The 19,329-nt window shown below is 42.8% G+C and overlaps 1 pseudogene; it reads left to right on the plus strand.

Annotated features, from left to right (window-relative positions):
* The window catches only part of LOC102863059, a 64,481-nt pseudogene that overhangs the window by 20,029 nt on the left and 25,123 nt on the right, over window positions 1-19,329 (plus strand).

The raw sequence follows: 19,329 nt of genomic DNA on the forward strand, positions 1-19,329 counted from the left end.
TTCTGGTATTCCCTGCTTTCAGCTAAGATCCATCTAACATCAGCTACAATATCCCTAGTACCACGACCCCTTCTAAACCCAACCTGGACTTCTGGCAGTTCTCTGCTGATGTGTTTGTTGTTCCAGTCGTTTTTGGATAATTTTCAGTAGAATCTTGCTTGCATGTGAACTCAACTATAGTGGTCGATTATACTAATAGGGAGGGGTTTTTTTCTAACACTGAACCATTCTTTCATAACTATGATATGGAGTTACAAGTTGATCATTGTGAGTCATTTGTATGTGATTTTGAATTCTATTGTCTAGGATTTTGTGCCTATGTGACTATGGCACATGGTGACTCCATTAACAGACTCTGAACTTTGCCCTAATCTGAGCCAACTTCACCATTTCTGACACATCTGACTCCTTGCCACAGTCACTGTGTCAATCCATCTCATCAATGGTCTTCCTCTCTTGAGCTGACATTTCACCCTTCTATGCATGATGTCCTTCTCCAGGTAGTGGGCCTTCCTGGCAACATGCCCAAGGTATGTGAGACAGAGATTTAAAATTTTAGCTTCTAAGGAGCAACTTGGTCACCCTATTCAGAACAGACCTGTCTGTTATCTTGGCAGTCCATGGTATGTTCACTGCTTATCTTCAGCACCAAAACTCAAAGACCTTGATTTTTCTATCATCCTTAATCATTGTCCAGCTTTCAGATGCATTGCAAGCAATTGAGAAGACCATGACCCGGATCCAGCTTACCTTACTCTTTAGGCTAATATCATTGCTCATTGGCAATCTGGAGAGGTCCTTGACAGCATTTTTTTCCTAATACAATTTGTCTTTTGATTTTTAGACTGCTAGAATTTAAGGGTGTTGACTGTGGATCTGAGAAAGATGAAATAATTAACAACTTCAATCTTTTCTCTATCTAACATGATGTTGCTGTTGGCCCGGTACTCAGGATTTTTGCGCTCTTCATGGTGAGACTTAATCCATATTGAAGGCTAGAGTTCTTGATCTTCTGCAGTAATTACCTCAGATTCTCCTTAGTTTTGATGAACAAAGTTGTGTCATCTGCATAGCATAGGCTATTGATGTGTCTTTTTCCAATCCTGATGCCACATTCTTCTTCATAAAGTCTAGCCTTTCAAATGATCTGTTCAGCATATAGATTGAAAAGGTATAAAGAAAGGATACATCCTTAACACACTTCTTTCTTGATTTTAAACCATGCAGTGTTCTTTTGTTCTGTTCAGACAACAGCTTCCTGGTTTCTCATGAGCACAGTCAAGTGTTCTGATTTTCATTCTTCTCAACATTAACCACAATTTATGGAATATCACTGGTAATATATTTCTTTGGAACTTTAGAATCATAAATTGTTTTTCTCTCTTACAATTGGGTTCTGTTGTTTTATGGGCACTAGAAATTTCATAATTAATGTTATATTCTCCACATTAGCAATGACATATGAACTATGAGCCAAAATCATGGTTCTACTTCAATAAATTATTTTCAATTTTTTAATGTTTTGGATTTTTTTAAACACTAGTTTACATACAAAGTTCATAACATTTGTATACATTCTTTTTTACACCAGCTCTTTCCCTTTTCCTTTACTCATCCCTCCCTCCACCCATCAAATTGTGTGACCCTATGATTAAGGCCCCCCCTTTTTGGATCCTCATACTCATTTTATAATAATGGTCAGTATTTGTCTTTATGAGACTGAGTTAGTTCACTCAGCAAAATGCTCTCCAGTCCCTCCCAAGTTAGGTAGTAATTTACAACGTCATTGCTCCCATGTGCTGCATAGAATTCTGTTGTGTGATGTATACAATAATTTCTCAGTCCATTCCATTGTGGTTGGGCATTTGGGCTGTTTCCTGTTCCTGCTTTGGTGAATTATGCTGCTATGAAACTTGATGTACTTGGTGTATAAGTCTCTGTTTCTGCCTCAGTACTCATTTTCTCAGGGTACATTTCGAGCAGTGGTATATCTGGGTCATATGGAAATTTTATGTTCAGCCTTTTGAGGAAACACCAAATATCTTTCCAGAGAGATTATAGCATTTTACAATGTCACCAGCAATGTATAAGAGTTCCTATCTCATCACATCCTATCCAATATTTTTACTTGCTGCCCTACTAAACTTTGTCACTGCTACTGGGGTGAGATGGTATCTCATTGTGGTTTTGATTTGCATCTCTCTTATTGCCAGTGATTTTGAGCATTTCTTCATGTGTCTGTTGGCCATCTGAATGTTGCCCTCTGTGAAAAACCTGTCTCAGTCTTTTGCCCATTTTGTAATTGGAAAAAGATATGTAAATTATAATTGGTGACTAGAACGCAAATGTTGAAAACTATGTAGAGGGAATGGTAGTTGGAAAGTATGGACTTGGTTACAGAAATAAAGCTGGAAAATAGAATGATCAAATTTTGTATGTTCAATGAGATTTATTCATCAAAAATATCTTTTTGTTTTGTGTTTTTTATTTATTATTAATTTCAATGAAAATTTACAAAGACTTTGGATTTCCATCCATTCATTGTTGTATTTTTCTCCCCTCCCAACCCTCCCCCAATACACTACCATCTTAGAAAACTAAAAGAAAAATTCTTTCATCGTTTTATAGTCCCTCCTCCCAGGTCCACTCCACTATGCAGCCTTCGCCCTGGACTCCTGTCAAAAATACCTAATGACAAAAATACCTAATCACATATCCCTTTAAACTGTTTTCTCCCTCACAAATGCCTTTAAAAAACACACAAATGGTGACTTTACACATGGATCTCACCTGATGAACTGCATAGGAACCAGATTGATTACATTTGCAAAAGGAATCCTTGAAAAAGCTCAATATCAGCAGTTAAAATCAAGCCAGGGAAAGAATATGGAAAAAAAATATCAATTACTCCTGTGTAAGTTCAAACTGAGGTCAAAGAAAATGAAGATAAGTCTTTGAAATAGTTCTTCATAGTATTCTGCTATTACCATTTTTATTTCATTTGGCTCTGTTGTGATGTCAGGTGACAATTTTTTTCAAGGAGTTGGAGAAACTTAGAAAGAGAAAGCCTGAGACTAGCTGAAGTCCATCTCTTTCCTAAACCTACACATCACAGCTGCTCCCTAGGCAACCAGCAATGAATCTTAGGCTGGGGGAACCTGAGGTCTCAGCCTTTCTGACACCACTCCATTTTTATTTTGAAGAAAGTTCCAGAGACTTGCTCCCAGGCTAAGAGAGGGGAAACCAAGTAGTCCACTTTCCAAGTGGGACCCTTCCCAACTGAGAATTAAGTGGCAGTCCCTAGCCAGGGCTCCCCAGGGCAAAGAAAGGGGTGTAACTTTCCTGAGAGGCAAACATGAAAAACTCATCTCCCTGTTGGCAGAGGAGAAAAGAAGTCTGCCATCAATGTGCTACATAAAAGAGGAAATTTAAGACATCAAGATGTAGGGAAACCCAATATAGGCCCAGCCCAAATTCCACATAGATGCTTTCTAATTTGAACAAAATAAAAGAACCCTGACACCAACAGAAAAATATACTCAGCCATTTCTAAATGTCATCTTTTTTCTCATCTCAACCTACTTTTCCAGGAAGAATCAATAGGCACATTTGACTTTATCATCCAATACTTGAATTTAGAAAAGCAGAGAGAGGTAATGATCTACCACGGGTGGTGCCAGGCCTGGTGGAGCCAACAGCCAGGGGCCGGGCTGCTCCCACCTTGACCAGACTCAGGACACAGGTAAGGCGCCAGCCCTCCACCCACCCCCTCCCACCAGTACTTCACAGAGTAGCTCCCTGTTCACCTCACATTCACCCCAGGTTCCACCCACATAAACCCACACATGATAATAATAGCAATCATTTATTGTGAAACAGGTCAAGAAACTTTCAGCTAATTAGTGTTATCCTCCTTATAAGGACAAAGAAACAAAGACGAAAAGCAAAGTGATTGATTAATCTGTGATTTAACTCCAGGTCTCTAGTTTTTCACCCACACTTATGACCAGTTGGCAAACCTCCTGTTGGGTCCTCTCAGCCACTACTCAATTAGTGCCCGACCCTGGGCACCGAGGACAGGCTGGAAGCTTCCTCTTCTGCAGTGGGAGTGACAGTGGTCCTTACTGTCGTGCTCTCCCAGGCAGCACGACCCTCAAGGCCAAAGACCACATGCCTGAAAATAATATTCCTCCAAAACCTCCCAACTCCGTCCCAGGACCCAGTGTGCTGCTCCATCTATTATGGTCAGGGTATAGGAAGAAAGAGTGAAAGAAATGCAAATAAGGGATGAAAACACAAGCAGGAACCAAAAGGGGGAGTAAAACCAGAGAGCTGGGATCTATGTTTCTGGAAATTCAAGTATGGAGAGAAGAATCAGGAGACAATTCCCAAAGCAATCATAAAGAGAACCACGGCCTAGGTTGATAAGATTTTCACGTGAAGTTGGAAGATTAAAGGATGAAGACAACAAAACAAGTACTGGCTCAGACCCTTCTGTTTATTTCTGGAGACTCTAGTTCCTCCACACTGGAATCACTTGTGTGCTTGGACAGACATACAGTTACTGTCCTAACCCAAACTCAGCAGCATCATCATGCTTGGAAGTAGTGACAGGGCAGTGATTCTCTCTGTCAGGGCCCAAATAACCAAGATGCCCACGGAACCAGTCTTCTAGACTCTGCACCCACCTTAGAGGAAATATCAAGAGACAGTCAAACAAGCTAATGTCCCTAACTCTTCGGTGGGCTGACAGATCTAACCACACATCCCCCAGGTTCTGTCTCCACAGCCAGAAGGTGAGCACTGATTCTCTGATCAAGGCCAGGACCTTTCAACATCCTGAGTCAGCTAAGGCTCTGTGTTTCCTCCACCTCCACCTTCTGGGCCTGACACAAGGAGAGACAACCTCAGACCTGAAATTCAGGGCCTGTGTGCTGATGGGGTGCAGTTCTTAGAAATGGGAATTTCTCATGATTCAAATTCAGGAACTAAGGCTGGAAGGTCTGTCCTGCCACCTGCCCATCTGTGTCCGGGGCTGACATCATTACCTTCTTTCTAACCTGATGTAATCCTACTGATTTTACAGAAAAGCAGTAGAGCATAGTAGTTAAGAGCAAGGCCTTGAGGTCAGAGCAGCGGGGTCCCAATGCTTGGAAACTTAGGAAAACCACCTCCCATTTCTGAACCTATTCTCCAACTGCAAAATGGAAATAACACCACATAGGATTGTTGTGAGAACTGAATGAAGTAATGGAGGAAAAAACCCTTGGCACACAGTAGGTTGTGTTAGCTACCACTACCTTACCCTGGAAAGAGTTCATTGGCTGGTAAGAATGACCTTGCTAATGTTGCCTAGAAATCTTTCTAGACATGAGTGTGTCCATGGCCACATTAAAAAAGATAAGCACCACCTCTTCTTTTGGCCATCGCTTTATAGACTCTGACTCTTATCATGAGCCCAGTGGAGCTTCTCAAAACTTCTTTGAGGGGTCAGGCTTTATGCGTAACCGTTTTGGGGATGGAGACTCCAAGTGGAAGAGTGACGTATCCAAGGTCAGTGAGGGTTGTGTCAGGAAAATATGAGCCCTGGTCCAGCCCATCATCTAAAATTCTGTGGCCTTTGTTTGTATTTTTCTGTTCAGGGCATGACAATGAGCATTCCACTCATGAATAAGCTCTTGTTGTTTTGGGCCTTCAAGTTACTGGCAACTCATAGTGACCCTGTGTACCATAGTTCAGAACTCTGCCCTATCCTGAGCCAGTCTCACTGACTCTGACACACCTCATCTTATTGCCCCACTTACTGTACCTATCTATCTCATCCAGGGTCTTCCTCTTCTGCACTGTCCCTCCACTCTGAAACATGATATCCTTCTCCAAGGACTGATTGGTCCCTCCTGGCATCATGCCCAAAGTTTGTGAGACAGAGCTTCAAAATTCTTGCCTCCAAGGAGCAGCTTGGTTTCACCCTCTCCAAGACAGACCTATTTGTTCTCCTGGTGGTCTATTATATGTTCAATACTCTTCTCCATCACCACAATTCAAAGGCATTGGTTCTTCTTCTGTTATCTTTTGTCATTTTCCAACTCTCTGATGCATAGCAAGTAGTTGCAAACACCATGGCCTAGATCAGGTGCCCCTTAGACTGACATCATTGCTCTTTAGTACTTTGGAGAGGTCCCTGAAAGCAAACTTCCCTAATGCAATTCATCATTTTTATTTCCCGTCTGCTAGTGCCAAGAGTGTTGATTGTTGAGTCGGGCAAGCTATAATTGTTAACAACCTCAATCTCTTCCCCATCTATCATAGTGCTGACAATTGGCCCAGTGGTGAGAATCTGTCTTCTTGATGTTGAGCTTCAATCCATATTGAAGACTACAGTTCTTGACCATCTGCAGCAAATTCTTCAGGTCCTCTTCAGTTTCAACAAGCAAAGTTGTATCATCTTCATAACGTAGGTTTTTGAAGAGTCTTCCTCCAATCCTGATGCCACATTCCTCCTCATAACGCCCAGCCTCCCAAATCATCCGTTCTGCATACAGATTGAAAAGGTATGAAAACAGGACTTATCCTGATGCACTCCTTTCCTGATTTTGAACCATGCAGTGTTTCCCTGCTCTGTTCTGAGGACTGCTTCCTGGTCCAAGTATAGATTTTGCATGAGCACAATCAAGTGTTCTGGGATTCCCATTCTCCTCAAGGTAAACCACAATTTGTTGTGAATGAGTTCTTAGTCTGGGTCAGAAACTGTGTTAGGTTCTGCCCTCAGGGATCTCACAGTCTAATGAAGACGGATAAACATATCAATGTAAATGTATAATTGCAATTTCAGGAGCAGATGCTTCACCAAAGGTCTGTGCAGGGTCTGGGACACAAGGAAAATGGCAGCAACAAACACTGCTGGGACAGGAGGATCCAAGGTTAAGGCTGCAAGAAAGAAGAGACTCCTGAGCCAAGGCTTTTAAGTTGGGACAGGAATTCACCAAGTATACAAATATGATGGGGAAAACATTCAAGGCCTGAGTATTTGAGAGATATTTCTGAGGGTCTGAGTCTGAGCCAGCCGCCTCCACCTTGTGTCATTGTTTCCAAAGGTCTGTGATCTGCCCCGGTTCTCTCCACAAGGATTCTGCCCACTTATTCCCTAGCAGCAGGTCCAGGTACTCCTTGAGTACAGAATCTCACCAACCACCCATTCTGCGGGAGATGCCAGTGAAGTTAGGGTAGCCACTCTAGGGACATTCCACTCCTGAAGCTGGTTGATGGAGTTCAGGAGAATCTGGTAGCCTTGGTTTCAGTTCCATCTGAAGCCTTGAGTCTTTCTCCAGGGCTGCTTGTTGGGGCCTTCTGGGAGCCCACAGCTCCCGGAAATGACGCTAGGTCCTGGAAACACCAGACTGAGTTCTAACCAGTTAGCCCTGAGTGGCCTTCTTCCAGCTCCCAGGTCAAGGGCGTTCCTGAGGCTTCACTGGGCTCATTTGTCAGCTTCTTTATTATTATCTAGGGAGCTCTCGTGGCACAGTCCAGAGGGAGTTGCACAGCTAACCCAGAGGTAATACTTCTCTGACGTTCAAATATACTAGCAACTCCTCCAGAGAAAGACAGGCAGTCTCCCTCCATTATTTACAGCTTCTGGGAAACCTGATGAAGGGTCAGCTACAAGTCAGTCCTACTCAATGGCAATGAGTAAATTTTATTATGAACAACAGCTACCAAGTAACTTACTAAATTCCAGCTTCTCTATGGGGGAAAAAAGGCAAGTGACTATCCTCCTTCTCATGGAACACATGCTACCCTGAGAAATATTGTTGAGTCTTTATCATAGCCCTCCTTGACAGGACCCTTCAGGTTTTTCTGGGCTGATATTTCCCTTAGAATCGAGAGACTGCCTGAGTGTTTCTACTCCAGAAAGCACAGATAACTCATGATAACTTCCAGATCCAAATGTCTCTGTGTTAACAAGATGCTTCCTCCCCTTCCCAGTCCTTGTGACTGTGATTAAAAGAATAGGCAGGCCAGTCATTTTCCAGCAATCCACGAAGACTGCAGCAATATACCCCAGCAGGATCCCCGGAGATGAAGGAGTAAGATTAAATAATTTGAAGATAATTTCTTCCATGAAAAGAATAATGTTGCCATCAAAATGAAAACCCCTATAATAAAACCAAATTATGCTGAGACCTTGGGAGCACTCTGCCTCTCTCCTGCCACTTCAAGACAGCACTTCTGCAAAAACAGTGCGGGAATTGTCAGCACAGGGCTTAAATAGAGGCAGGGGCTGGGGGAACACAGCCGCCCACACTGCCTGATCCTGCTATCTGTCTGCTCTTCAGTATGATGACATCGCAGCCCAGTTGCAATATTAAGTGTCGAGCAAGACAATAAAATAGAAAGTGCCTGGCCAGCACCAACGGAACAAAACCATCCTCTCTGCCCGAGGTCTCAAGAAAATTCAACAGCAAGTGACATTTTCTTGTCTTCTCCAGCTAAATCCAGGTAGGTGGGGCTTGAAGTGTTCCCTTCTTGGCTGGGGCTCTGTACATGGAGTGGGCCCAGAGGCAAATCTGTGTGATAGGAATCCAGTGAGCTGAGAAGCAGATAAATGCAGAAAACAAGGTTTACAAGAAAAAAGAAACACCCTGTAGGGTAGAATCTCATTCTGTCAGACCAAGGGCTTCAGCAGACCTTTAGTAAAGTTCAACAAAGGTCGAAGTGAGAAGAAACTGGGTAGATAGATGCCTCTATGTATTGTTATTGTTATGTGCCATTGAGTCACTTGCAACCCCTACCACCCTATACACAACTTTTCTGAGCCATGCCCTGTCCTGAGCCAGTCTCACTAATTCCGACACACCAATCTCCATAGCCCCAGTTACTCTATCAACCCATATTACCTGGGGTCTTCCTCTCCTGCGCTCTTCCTCCACCCTTCCATGCATGATGTCCTTTTCCAAAGACAGGTCTCTCCTGGCCACATGCCAAAATCCTAGCTCCAAGGAGAAACTTGGTTTCACCCTCTCTAAGACCAACCTATTTGTTTTCTCAGCAGTCTATGGTATGTTCAAGACTCTTCCCCATCACCATAACTCAAAGACATCAATTCTTCTTTTGTCATCCTTAGTCATAGCCCAACTCTTTGATGTATAGCAAGTAATTGCAAAGACTATGGCCTGGATTAGGCTCATCTTAGTCTCTAAACTGACATCATTGCTTTTCAGCACTTTGAAGAGGTCCCTGACAGCAGATTTTCCCAGCGCAATTTGTCTTTTGATATCCTGATTGCTGATGTTAAGAGTGTTGATTGTGGAGCCGCGCAAGCTGTACTTGTTACCAACCTCAATCTCTTCTCCATCTATCATGATGCTGCTAGTTGGCTCAGTGGTGAGAATCTTTGTCCTCTTGATGTTGAGCTTCAATCCATGACGACCACAGTCCTTGACCTTCTGTGGCAAGTACTTCAGCTCTTCTTCAGTTTGAGCAAGTAAGGTTGTGTCATCTGCATTACGTAGGTTGTTAATGAGTCTTCCTCCAATTCTGATGTCTCACTCTTCTTCATAAAGTCCAGCCTTCCAAATGATCTGTTCTGCATATAGATTGAAAATGTATGGAAACGGCACTTATCTCTGGTAAGTCCTGAATTAGGATCCCAACTGTGTGGAGTCCCATAGTTTCTGATGCAGGCTAGGTACAGAATATCCTGTCCTGAAAGACTAATGTGTAGGAAGCCAATGGTCTTCTGGGAGAATGAGCATTACCTGACTAAGAAGATGATAGGGTGGTCTCAGATTGATAATGTTTTTGCCTTAATAATTCACACCACAATGACTTGAGATAGTTTTCCTTTTACTAAAGTTGCGGTACTAGAAAAAAATCCTGACCATACTATGAACTGCCAAGAAAACAAATAACTCTGTCTTGGAGAGGGTGAAACCAAGCTTCTCCTTGGAGGCCAGGAGTCTGAGCACATGACCAAGAGACACCTGCCCTTGGAGAAGGATATCATACTCAGAAGGGTGGAGGGAGAGCGCAAGAGAGGAAGACCCTGGATGAGATGGACTGATACAGTAACTGAGGTGATGTAGGTTGGTGTGTCAGAATCAGTGAGACTGGCTCAGGACAGGGCAGGGTTCAGAGCTGTTGTATGTAGGGTTGCAGGCAACTCAATGGCACATAACAACAACAAACAAACAAAGGTATGTATGAGGAAATCTCAGACAAACATAGAGGCTGTCGCTCTGAAACTCCCAAGAAGTGACCTTGTGCTCCAAAATACAACTATTAAATTCTCAGGGGCCAACCTTCAAGTGAAAAACTTATGAGCAGATTAGGACACTTTGGATAGAGAAAACTCAATAGGAGTGTTCAGTATGGGTTTCAAAGCAAAAGTCACAAGCCCAGATCCCAGGCCTGTGGGGTTGTGTTTGGAATGGGACAACTTCTTACTCAGGTGATGAATTGTTGTTGTATGCCATTAAGTTGAAACTCATAATTGACCCTCCAGAGGATTTTTAGAAGGCTGTAAATCACAAGGGAGGAGCTTGCTCATCCTTCTCCGATGGAGAAACTGGTGGATTCAACTTGCATGTCTTTGGGATTAAAGCACAGCCACTAGGTCACCAAAACTCCCTCAGGCCACAAGTAGCACCAGGCATTTATTTATTTCATGATGTTTAATGATTCCCTTGACCTTTAAAGAAGAAGCTACTTACACTTCATCAAAGTCAAGCAAAGTGCAGGGAGAAAAGATATAGAGCATGACCCCAAGTCCTAGTATAACCCAGCAACAGAGTGACCTGGGTCCACATGGTTGTCTCCCCTCGGGGGATTCCTCCCTGCCTTCCTGCACCCAGCCCACCCTCAGCAGCAGCCTTCTAGTTACTGTCTTCCTCCATACTCTGAGCATGCTCTTCTAGAGGCAAGTCCTTACGACTTAAACTGTGTTCCCCAAAAATATGTGTTAAAACCCTAACCCCTAATATCCCTGTGGGTATAATTCTGTTGGGAAATATGATTTTCTTTGCTGTGTTAATCAGATCATACCAAAATTAGGTAGGTTATAAATCTAATCCCTTCTGAGTTGCAAAAAGAGCAAAAATAGATACAGATACACAGGCAGACAGACAATAGGTGAGGGTCCTCTACAAGCAAAGGAATGCTAAGGATCACCGGCAGGTTCTGGAAACTAGAGGAGAAGCCCATGTGACTGCAACTCTAAAATGGACCCTTAGCCATCAGAATCATGAGAAAATGAATTTCTGTTCTTTGAATCCACTCTCTTGTGATATTTGTGTAATAGCAGTGCCTTACAGTAAACCTCAGAGCTGAAAACAAAGGGCCTGGGTGCAGGTAGTCAGTCTGAGCCCACTGAAGTGACTTTTAGTTGTTGTTGTTGTTGTTGTTATGTGCCGTCAAGTCGTCTGCGACTCATAGCGACCCTATGTACAACAGCCCTAAACTCTGCTCTGTCCTGTGCCAATCGCACCGTCTCTGACACTCCCATCCCGATTATTCCAGTCACTGAATCAATCCACCTCATAGAGGGCCTTCCTCTCCTGTGCCGTCCCTCCACCCTTCCAAGCATGATGTCCCTCTCCAAGGACCGGTCTCTCCTCACAACATGTCCAAAGTATGTTAGACGGAGCCTCAGAATCCTTGCCTCCAAGGAGCCACCCGGTTTAACCCTTTCCAGGACAAATCTGTTTGTTTTCCTAGCAGTCCATGGTATTCTCAATACTCTTCTCCAGCACCACAGCTCAAAGGCATCAATTCTCCTTCTATCCTCCTTGGTCATTGTCCAACTCTCTGATGCATAACAAGTGATTGGGAAGACCAAAGCCTGTATCAGACACACCTTAGTCTCCAGAGAGACACCATTGCTCTTCAGTACTTTGGAGAGGTCCCTAATAGCAGACTTTCCCATGGCAATGCGCCTTTTAATTTCCTGGCTGCTGGTGCCAAGACTGTTGACTATGGAGCCAAGCAAACTAAAGCTGTGTACAATCTCAATCTCTTCACCATCCATCCTGATGCTGCCAATTGGTCCAATCAACATCACTACTTCTAGAACCATTTTAGCACCTTAAAAAGATACCATGCCTGCCAAAAGGGCAAACAAATGTGGCTTGAAGAGAATGCAGCCAAGGTCCTCCTTGGAGGCAAGGATGGAGAAACTTCATCTCACCCTCTCTGAGATGACTGACACAGAGAATTACAGATGAACTTGACCATGTTGGAGATTGTGCAGATGGCGAAGGATAGGGCAAAATGTCTATTGTTCATAGGGTCACAGTGAGACTTAGTTGACTCAAGGTACCTAACAGCAACAGCAAAATGGTACCCTGTAGCCACTCCTCATTCTCCCTACTCTAATTCCACTGGTTTCTAATCTGTATTCTGTCTCTATGAATGCACCTATTGTTGGCATTTCTATAAAAACAATCATACAGTAGCTTTGTCATGGGCATATACACAAGTTCAACACAATGCCTGGTACACAGTGGATGCTCAAGGAAGAGTTTGTTGACTGGATAACAGTGAATAAGTCTGTAGATTGAAGGCTTGAAGTTTGTGAGTTTAGTGAAACTTGGCTTTGCTGCTCTACTTCCCCTACGCCCATTGTTCTTCTGGCCACTCTGCCCATCGTAACCCCTACCCTGCCTACACTATCCCCCACCCTGCTAGGCTCCCTCCCAGCTCCTTTACCTTCTGCCTCCTCAAAGGAAGTGGTGCCATAACTTAACTTCTGCTCTTGATATTTTTCTCTGCCTCTAAACCTCTGCATCTTAAGCAGGGGGTGAGGGGAAGAAAAAAGATTTAACCTAAAGCATGAGTAAAAGAAAGTGGGTTGAGAAGGAATGGAGAGAAAGCAGAGGGGCCTAAATTCCTAAAACCAAGAACATCTCATTCCCTAAGGGAGGGGTCAGGCCAAGGATTACTTATGGCTTTGCTGCCAGGCAGATCTGGATTCTAATCCTAATTGCTGTGGACTAGCTGTGCAATTTTGTGCAAGTTACTTGGATGCTCTGAGCCATTTAATTCCCAGCAGTATAAAGATGCTCCGCAGAGCTGTGTAAGGAGTAAATTATGTCAATAAATCATTCAGGGGAGTGCATGATCTGAAGAAGAAATTCAACAGCTGGCAGCTGCCAAACCTTTGATTTGTATTTCTAAATCAAAGAGAGGCCTCTGGTGTACAAATAAAGCATTTTCTGAAGCTATAGAGTAGAACTGGCTTTAAAAATCATTGATGCCCTCTTCATACACAAAGGAAAGAGATTTTGGAAGCTCTCTAAGATCTAGAAAAGAGGGGGATACAGGCTTTGAAAGGAAAAAGAAAAAAACAACAACACTTACTTATGGAGGAAGACTTTTAGGTGTTAAAGTTTCCAATATGATACAGCTTGTATAATTTTGGTTCTTAAATTACTACTTGTTGTTATGCTTCAGAGAGCTGGACAATGACTAAGGATGGCAGAAGAAGAATCAATGTCTTCTAGTTGTGGTTCTGAAGAAGAGCCGAACACACCATGGATTGCCAAGAAAACAAATAGGGAAAGGGTAAAACCATGTCTCTCCTTGGAGGCTAGGGTTTTGAAGCTCCTCCTCACTTATTTTGGGCACGTGGCCAGAAGAGCTCGGTCCTTGGAGAAGGACATCATGCTCGGAAGGGTGGAGGACAGCGCAGGAGAGGGAGACCTTGGATGAAATGGACTGATACAGTGACTGGGGTTTGGTGTGTTGGAGTTAGTGAGACTGGCTCAGGACAGGGAAGGGTTCAGAGCTGCTTTATATAGGATCGCTGTACACCACAGGTGACTCAATGGCACATAACAACAGTAACATACTATGACAGGTTTGGAAGCAGGAGTGGCATCCACTTCCTAAATAACATGCCTCCAGTAACTCTATGAATTTGATAAATGTCGATAGTTGTAGAGGGGCTTCAGGACTTTAGTTCATAGGGTTACTATGAGTCCTGCTCAACTCGGAAGTAATCAAGGACAACAACAAACTATTCCAGGTAGGGGAGTAGAACCCACGATTTGCTTCACTCTTGTTACATACTCAATTTCATGTACTATTGACAGTTGCAACACACTTGTCTTAACAAGTCATGTCATTCTCTGCCCTTCTCCCTCCACATCTGGAGCATCAGACAGCATGTTAAGGTGGCATCCAGGAAAGAAGCAAAATGGTAAGTACTTAAAACGGAGATGGCAAATAGGTCTTATCGCTGGTGCCAGTTCATGGCTGTTTAGTGCCTTGTCTTATAGGAGTAGGTGAGACAGTGCTATAATCAATTAATGGCATCTGTCTTGGCTTCAGAATAGGTACCAGAGACTCTCTTGATGCATTTTATTATACTTGAATTTTATGCTAATTCTTCAGAAGCTGGAATACTGACACTAGTAAGATTTTTCTCAGCAGTTGCTAAAGCAAGGAGGAATGAGCAGTCATGTTGGGAGCTGCATGGCAGCCAAGATGATGGTCCAAGGCCTGGTACTTGGTAAAAATGAACCTTTCAGATGGAAAGGGAAGAACAGCCTGGACAACAGGGACAAGATGAGGGCATCTTAACCTTTGTTTTAGTTCTTAGAAAAATTGAAAGGAAAAAAATCCACAAATATGGCAATAGGCTGTGCCTGAGATGATAAAGGACCATTAGTTAAAACATTTCCCAAACCTTTGCCATAATTTTCTTTACATAGAAACGTCAAGATATTTCTTTGTTATCTTCAAGATATCTTTGGTGGGGGTGGGGTGGTATGTTAAGACCAGATGGAGTGAAAAGAAGCGAAGGCAGGTGTGGTAGCCTCCTCCTTTGTTGATTCAAATCCGATGATAGATGATGATAGATAGATAGATAGATAGATAGATAGATAGATAGATAGATGATAGATAGATAGAGGCTTGTTCTGTTGTTGTTGATTGCTGAGTTGAGCACCACTCATAATGATCCTATGAACAAAAGACCTGAAACCTTTCTATACTATCATCATTTCCCAAAGTTCATAGTTTCCAGAGATATGTTGTTTAGGAAGCAGATGCCCTAAGACATACTTGTTTGTTCTTTGGGCAGTCCATGGCATATTCAGTACTCTTCTCCGATGCCACAGTTCAAAGGCATCAATTCTTCTTCTGTCATCCTTAGTCACCACCCAGCTCTCTGATGCAGAGCAAGGGATTTAAAAGGCCATAGCCTGATAGAAAGGTAGCTGCCTTCAAGTTGATGCTGCCACATGGTGACCCTACATAACAACAGAATGAAATGCTGCCTGGTCCACATCTTACTTGCAATCACTGACATGCTTCAGTTCATCTCTGCGACTGTTGTTCCAATCCGCTTTACCAAAGATCCAAAGATCTCCTGCACCCTTACTGGTTCTCTACTTCACAAAATACATTATTTTCCTCTAGTGATTGATCCCTTCTTATGGTGTCTTCAAAATACGTGACTCAGGGGGGAGCTCTGGTGGCCTAGTGGCAAGAAGCTGTGTTGCAATCCCAAAGACGTGTGGTTCGAATCCACCAGATGCTCCACTGCAGGAAGAGGGGCAATCTCTTCCTGTGCTAGTCAGATCCAATTCAGTGGTACACAACAAGAAGGAAAAAACAGGAGAGGGGAAAAAGTGATCCAGGCAATGTTCTGTTGTGATTCATAACGTTTTCATCGGAAGGAAGATTATCACTCCTCTCTTCCTTTCTGTCTTAGTCTGAACACAGCACTGAAACTGGTCTGGCATGGGTGACTCAAATACTCAAATGCTCAAATACTCAAATACTGATGGCATAGTAGCAGTTTGACAAAGTGACAGGTGGGTTTGTTGTTGCTGTTATATGCTGTCAAATATCACCTGCAATTTATAGTGACACTATGCAAAACAGCTCTGAAACTTGCCCTGTCCTGAGCCAGTCTCACTGTCTCTGACATACCTACCCCCATTTACCTCAATTACTGTGTCAATCCATCTCTTTTAGGGTCTTCCTGCCCTTTGTGGTCCCTTCACCCTTCCAAGCATGATGTCCCTCCCAAGGACTGGTTTCTCCTGGAAACATGCCAAAATATGTGAGATGGAGCTTCAAAATGCTAGCCTCCAAGAAGAAAAACTTAGGAGAGCTCTGGTGGCCTAGTGGTAAGAAGTTGCAACTACAATCCCAGAGGTGCATGGTTCGAATCCACCAGATGCTCTGCCGGGGAAGGAGGGACAATCTCCTCCTGTACCAGTCAGATCTGGTTTGATGGTACACGCACACAAAAATAATAAAATAAAATAAAATAAAAAAAGAAAAAAAAGAAAAACTTGCTTTCACCTTCTCTAGGACAGATCATTTTGTTCTCTTGCCGTCCATGGTATGTTTGATACTCTACTCCAGCACCACAATTCAAATGCATTGATTCTTTTTCTGTTACCCTTAGTCATTGTCCAGCTCTCTGATGCACACCAAGTAATTGCAAAGACCATGGCCTGGATCAGACACACCTTAGTCTCTAGACTGATATTGTTGCTCTTCAGTACTCTGGTGAGGACCCTGACAGCAGATTTTCTTATTGCAATTCGTCTTTTGATTTCCAAGCAAGCTGAAATTGTGAACAATTTCAATCTTTTCTCCATTTATCATGGTGCTGCCAATTGGCTCAGTGGTGAGAATCTTTGTTTTCTTGATGCTGACAGCTTCCATCTATATTGAAAATTGCAGTCTTTGACCTTCTGCAGCAAAGATCTCAGGTTCTTCTCCATTTCAGCAAGCAAGGTTGTGTCATCTGCATTACAAAGGTTGTTGATGAATCTTCCTCCAATTTTGATGCCACACATTCTGTCTCAAAAGTCCAGCCTCCCAAATGATCTGTCCCTGTCTATCGCCATGTTGTTGTTGTTGATTGCCTTCAAGTCAAGCATGACTGATAGTGACCCTATGAACAAAAGGCCTGAAGCTCCTCTACAAGTATCGACATTTAACAAAGTTCATAGAGTTTCCGGAGGCATGTTATTTAGGAAGGGGATGCCACCTCATGTGTCTTGAATGTGTCTAATCTGATCTCAGAAGCTAAGCAGAGTCAGAACTAATTAGTACTTGGATGGGAGAACAAATGATCTGTTCCTCATATAGATCGAAAAGATATGAGAACAGAATGTATCCCTGATACACTCCTTTCTTGATTTTGAATCATGCAGTGTTTCCTTGCTCTGTTCTGACAATTACTTTCTTGTCCAAATATAGATTTCACGTGAACACTATCAGGTGTTCCTATTCTTCTGAATGTTAAACCACAATGTGTTGTGAACCAGTCAAAAGCCTTTGCATGGTCAATGAAACACATATAGACATTCCTCTGGTATTTTCTCCTTTCAGCCAAGATGCCCACAGTTTGCCTGCAACACCATCCCAGAAGTTTACCTGCAACGCCAGCCCAAGAATTCACTTGCTGTGGTCTGTTTAGATTCTGCTAATCAGAACAGTTATGTCAGTTCAAAGACTGATATGCACCTGATTCCATTAATAAAATAACAATTAACTGTTATGTATATGAGAGCTGAACAATGAATAAGGATGACAGGAGAAGAAATGATGCATTTGATTTGTAGTATTGTAAAAGAGTACTGAATATCTCGTGAACTGTCAAAAGAACAAATAGATATGTGTTGGAGAAAGTACAACCAGGTCAGAATGCTCCATCTCACATATTTCTGACATGCTGTGAGGAGAAACTATTCCTTGAAAAAGGATGACATGCTTGGAAGGTGGAAGGTCAGTGAAGAAGAGACTTTAGTGAGATGGAGTGATAGAGTGTCTGCAATAATGGACTCAAATGTGTTGAGGATGATAAGGACGGTGCAGGACAGGACAGAGTTGGGATCTGTTGGTCATAGGGTCACTCTGAGTCGCAATCAACTCAATGGCACTTAACAACAACAATCAGATGCAGCAGCTTTGTTCTGCAGAGGGACTTTTTGAGCCAGTGCAGCCCAAAGTCTGTCCCTTCACCTCCCCCAATATTCTACATCCTGCTCTAAGTCCCTTTCTCTGCATATGTAGAAGTCATTTTTGGTAAGAGAAAAAAAAATTACCAAACAGGGGGAGCTCTGGTGGCCTAGTGGCAAGGAACTGCCACTACAATCCCAGAGGCGCACGGTTCGAATCCACCAGATGCTCTGCCAGGGACGGAGGGACAATCTCCTCCTGTACCAGTCAGATCTGATTTGACTCACACAAAAATAATAAAATTTTTAAAAAAATACCAAACAGATAAAGTGTGACAGGGTGAATGCTTTTTATCCAAGGAGCCTAAATATTAGTTAAAGGGATTGTTTAATATTTTTAATAACATTAAATCAACATACTAAAACTTAGAAGAGAGCTCTGATGTCCTAATGGTAAAAAGCTGCGCTGTAATCCCAAAGGCACACGGTTTGAATTCACCAGCTGTTCTGAGGAAGAAGAATGGACAATCTCCTCTCATGTGATTTACTGCCACTGAAAACCCACTGGAGGGTCAGCTATGAGTCAGTTCCAAGTAGATGGCACACAACAATAAAACTTAAAATGGCAAAGTTTTCCTCCCAGTAGCCAGCAAGTGGAGACCTGTAAAGAAAATCAGAGATGTTTAAGAAAAGCCAACACAGTACTTTCTCTGCTCATACCAAATATTCATTTTTGCCTGCTTTGTATATGTTATCTTATTTAAGGTTTACAAAAACTCTCCATTTGAGACTGTTGTTATTCCATTTAAAAAATAGAGTAACAAACCCAGAGAGTCTTTGGGCAAGATAATGCAGCCTGCAAGCCAGGATTTTTTTTTTTATTATTTAGGTTGTTTATTTTTCATTTCAATGAACATCTACAGAGATTTTGGAATTCCGTTCATTCATTGTTGCACCCTTCTCCCCGCACAAACCCCCCCCCCGTTTGCTCCTCTCCTTGAAAAGCAAAAGAAAAACTCCCCAGACAGTGGATTCATTTCCTTAGAGTGAGGACCGTGTTTCCACCGGCGGTGTTTCATCCTGTCAGACACAGAAAGGCTGTGAGTCAGAAGGGGCTCAAAGGCATCTAAGAACTACAGAGGGTGTGTCCTTGGAGTCACACTGTTCACTATCATTCTCTTCTGTCTCCTGTTTCCACTTGGGTCCCCAGTGTCCTTTACTTGCTCCCTTTTCAAGATGTGCATGAGTATTCACCCTGAGTTCTGAATAGCCATTGAGTGTGTTAACTTGACAGGGATATTTTCATTTTACCAGCACCAACACTCACTTTGGGTGTAGTGAGTGGTGACAACTGTGGTCCCTTTGGGGGAATTTAAAATCACCCCATCGCCATCTCAACTGTACAGTA

This window comes from Elephantulus edwardii, unplaced genomic scaffold (assembly GCF_000299155.1).
Source record: "Elephantulus edwardii isolate Elephantulus edwardi_28Jun2011 unplaced genomic scaffold, EleEdw1.0 scaffold00259, whole genome shotgun sequence".
Classification (NCBI taxonomy): Eukaryota; Metazoa; Chordata; class Mammalia; order Macroscelidea; family Macroscelididae; genus Elephantulus; species Elephantulus edwardii.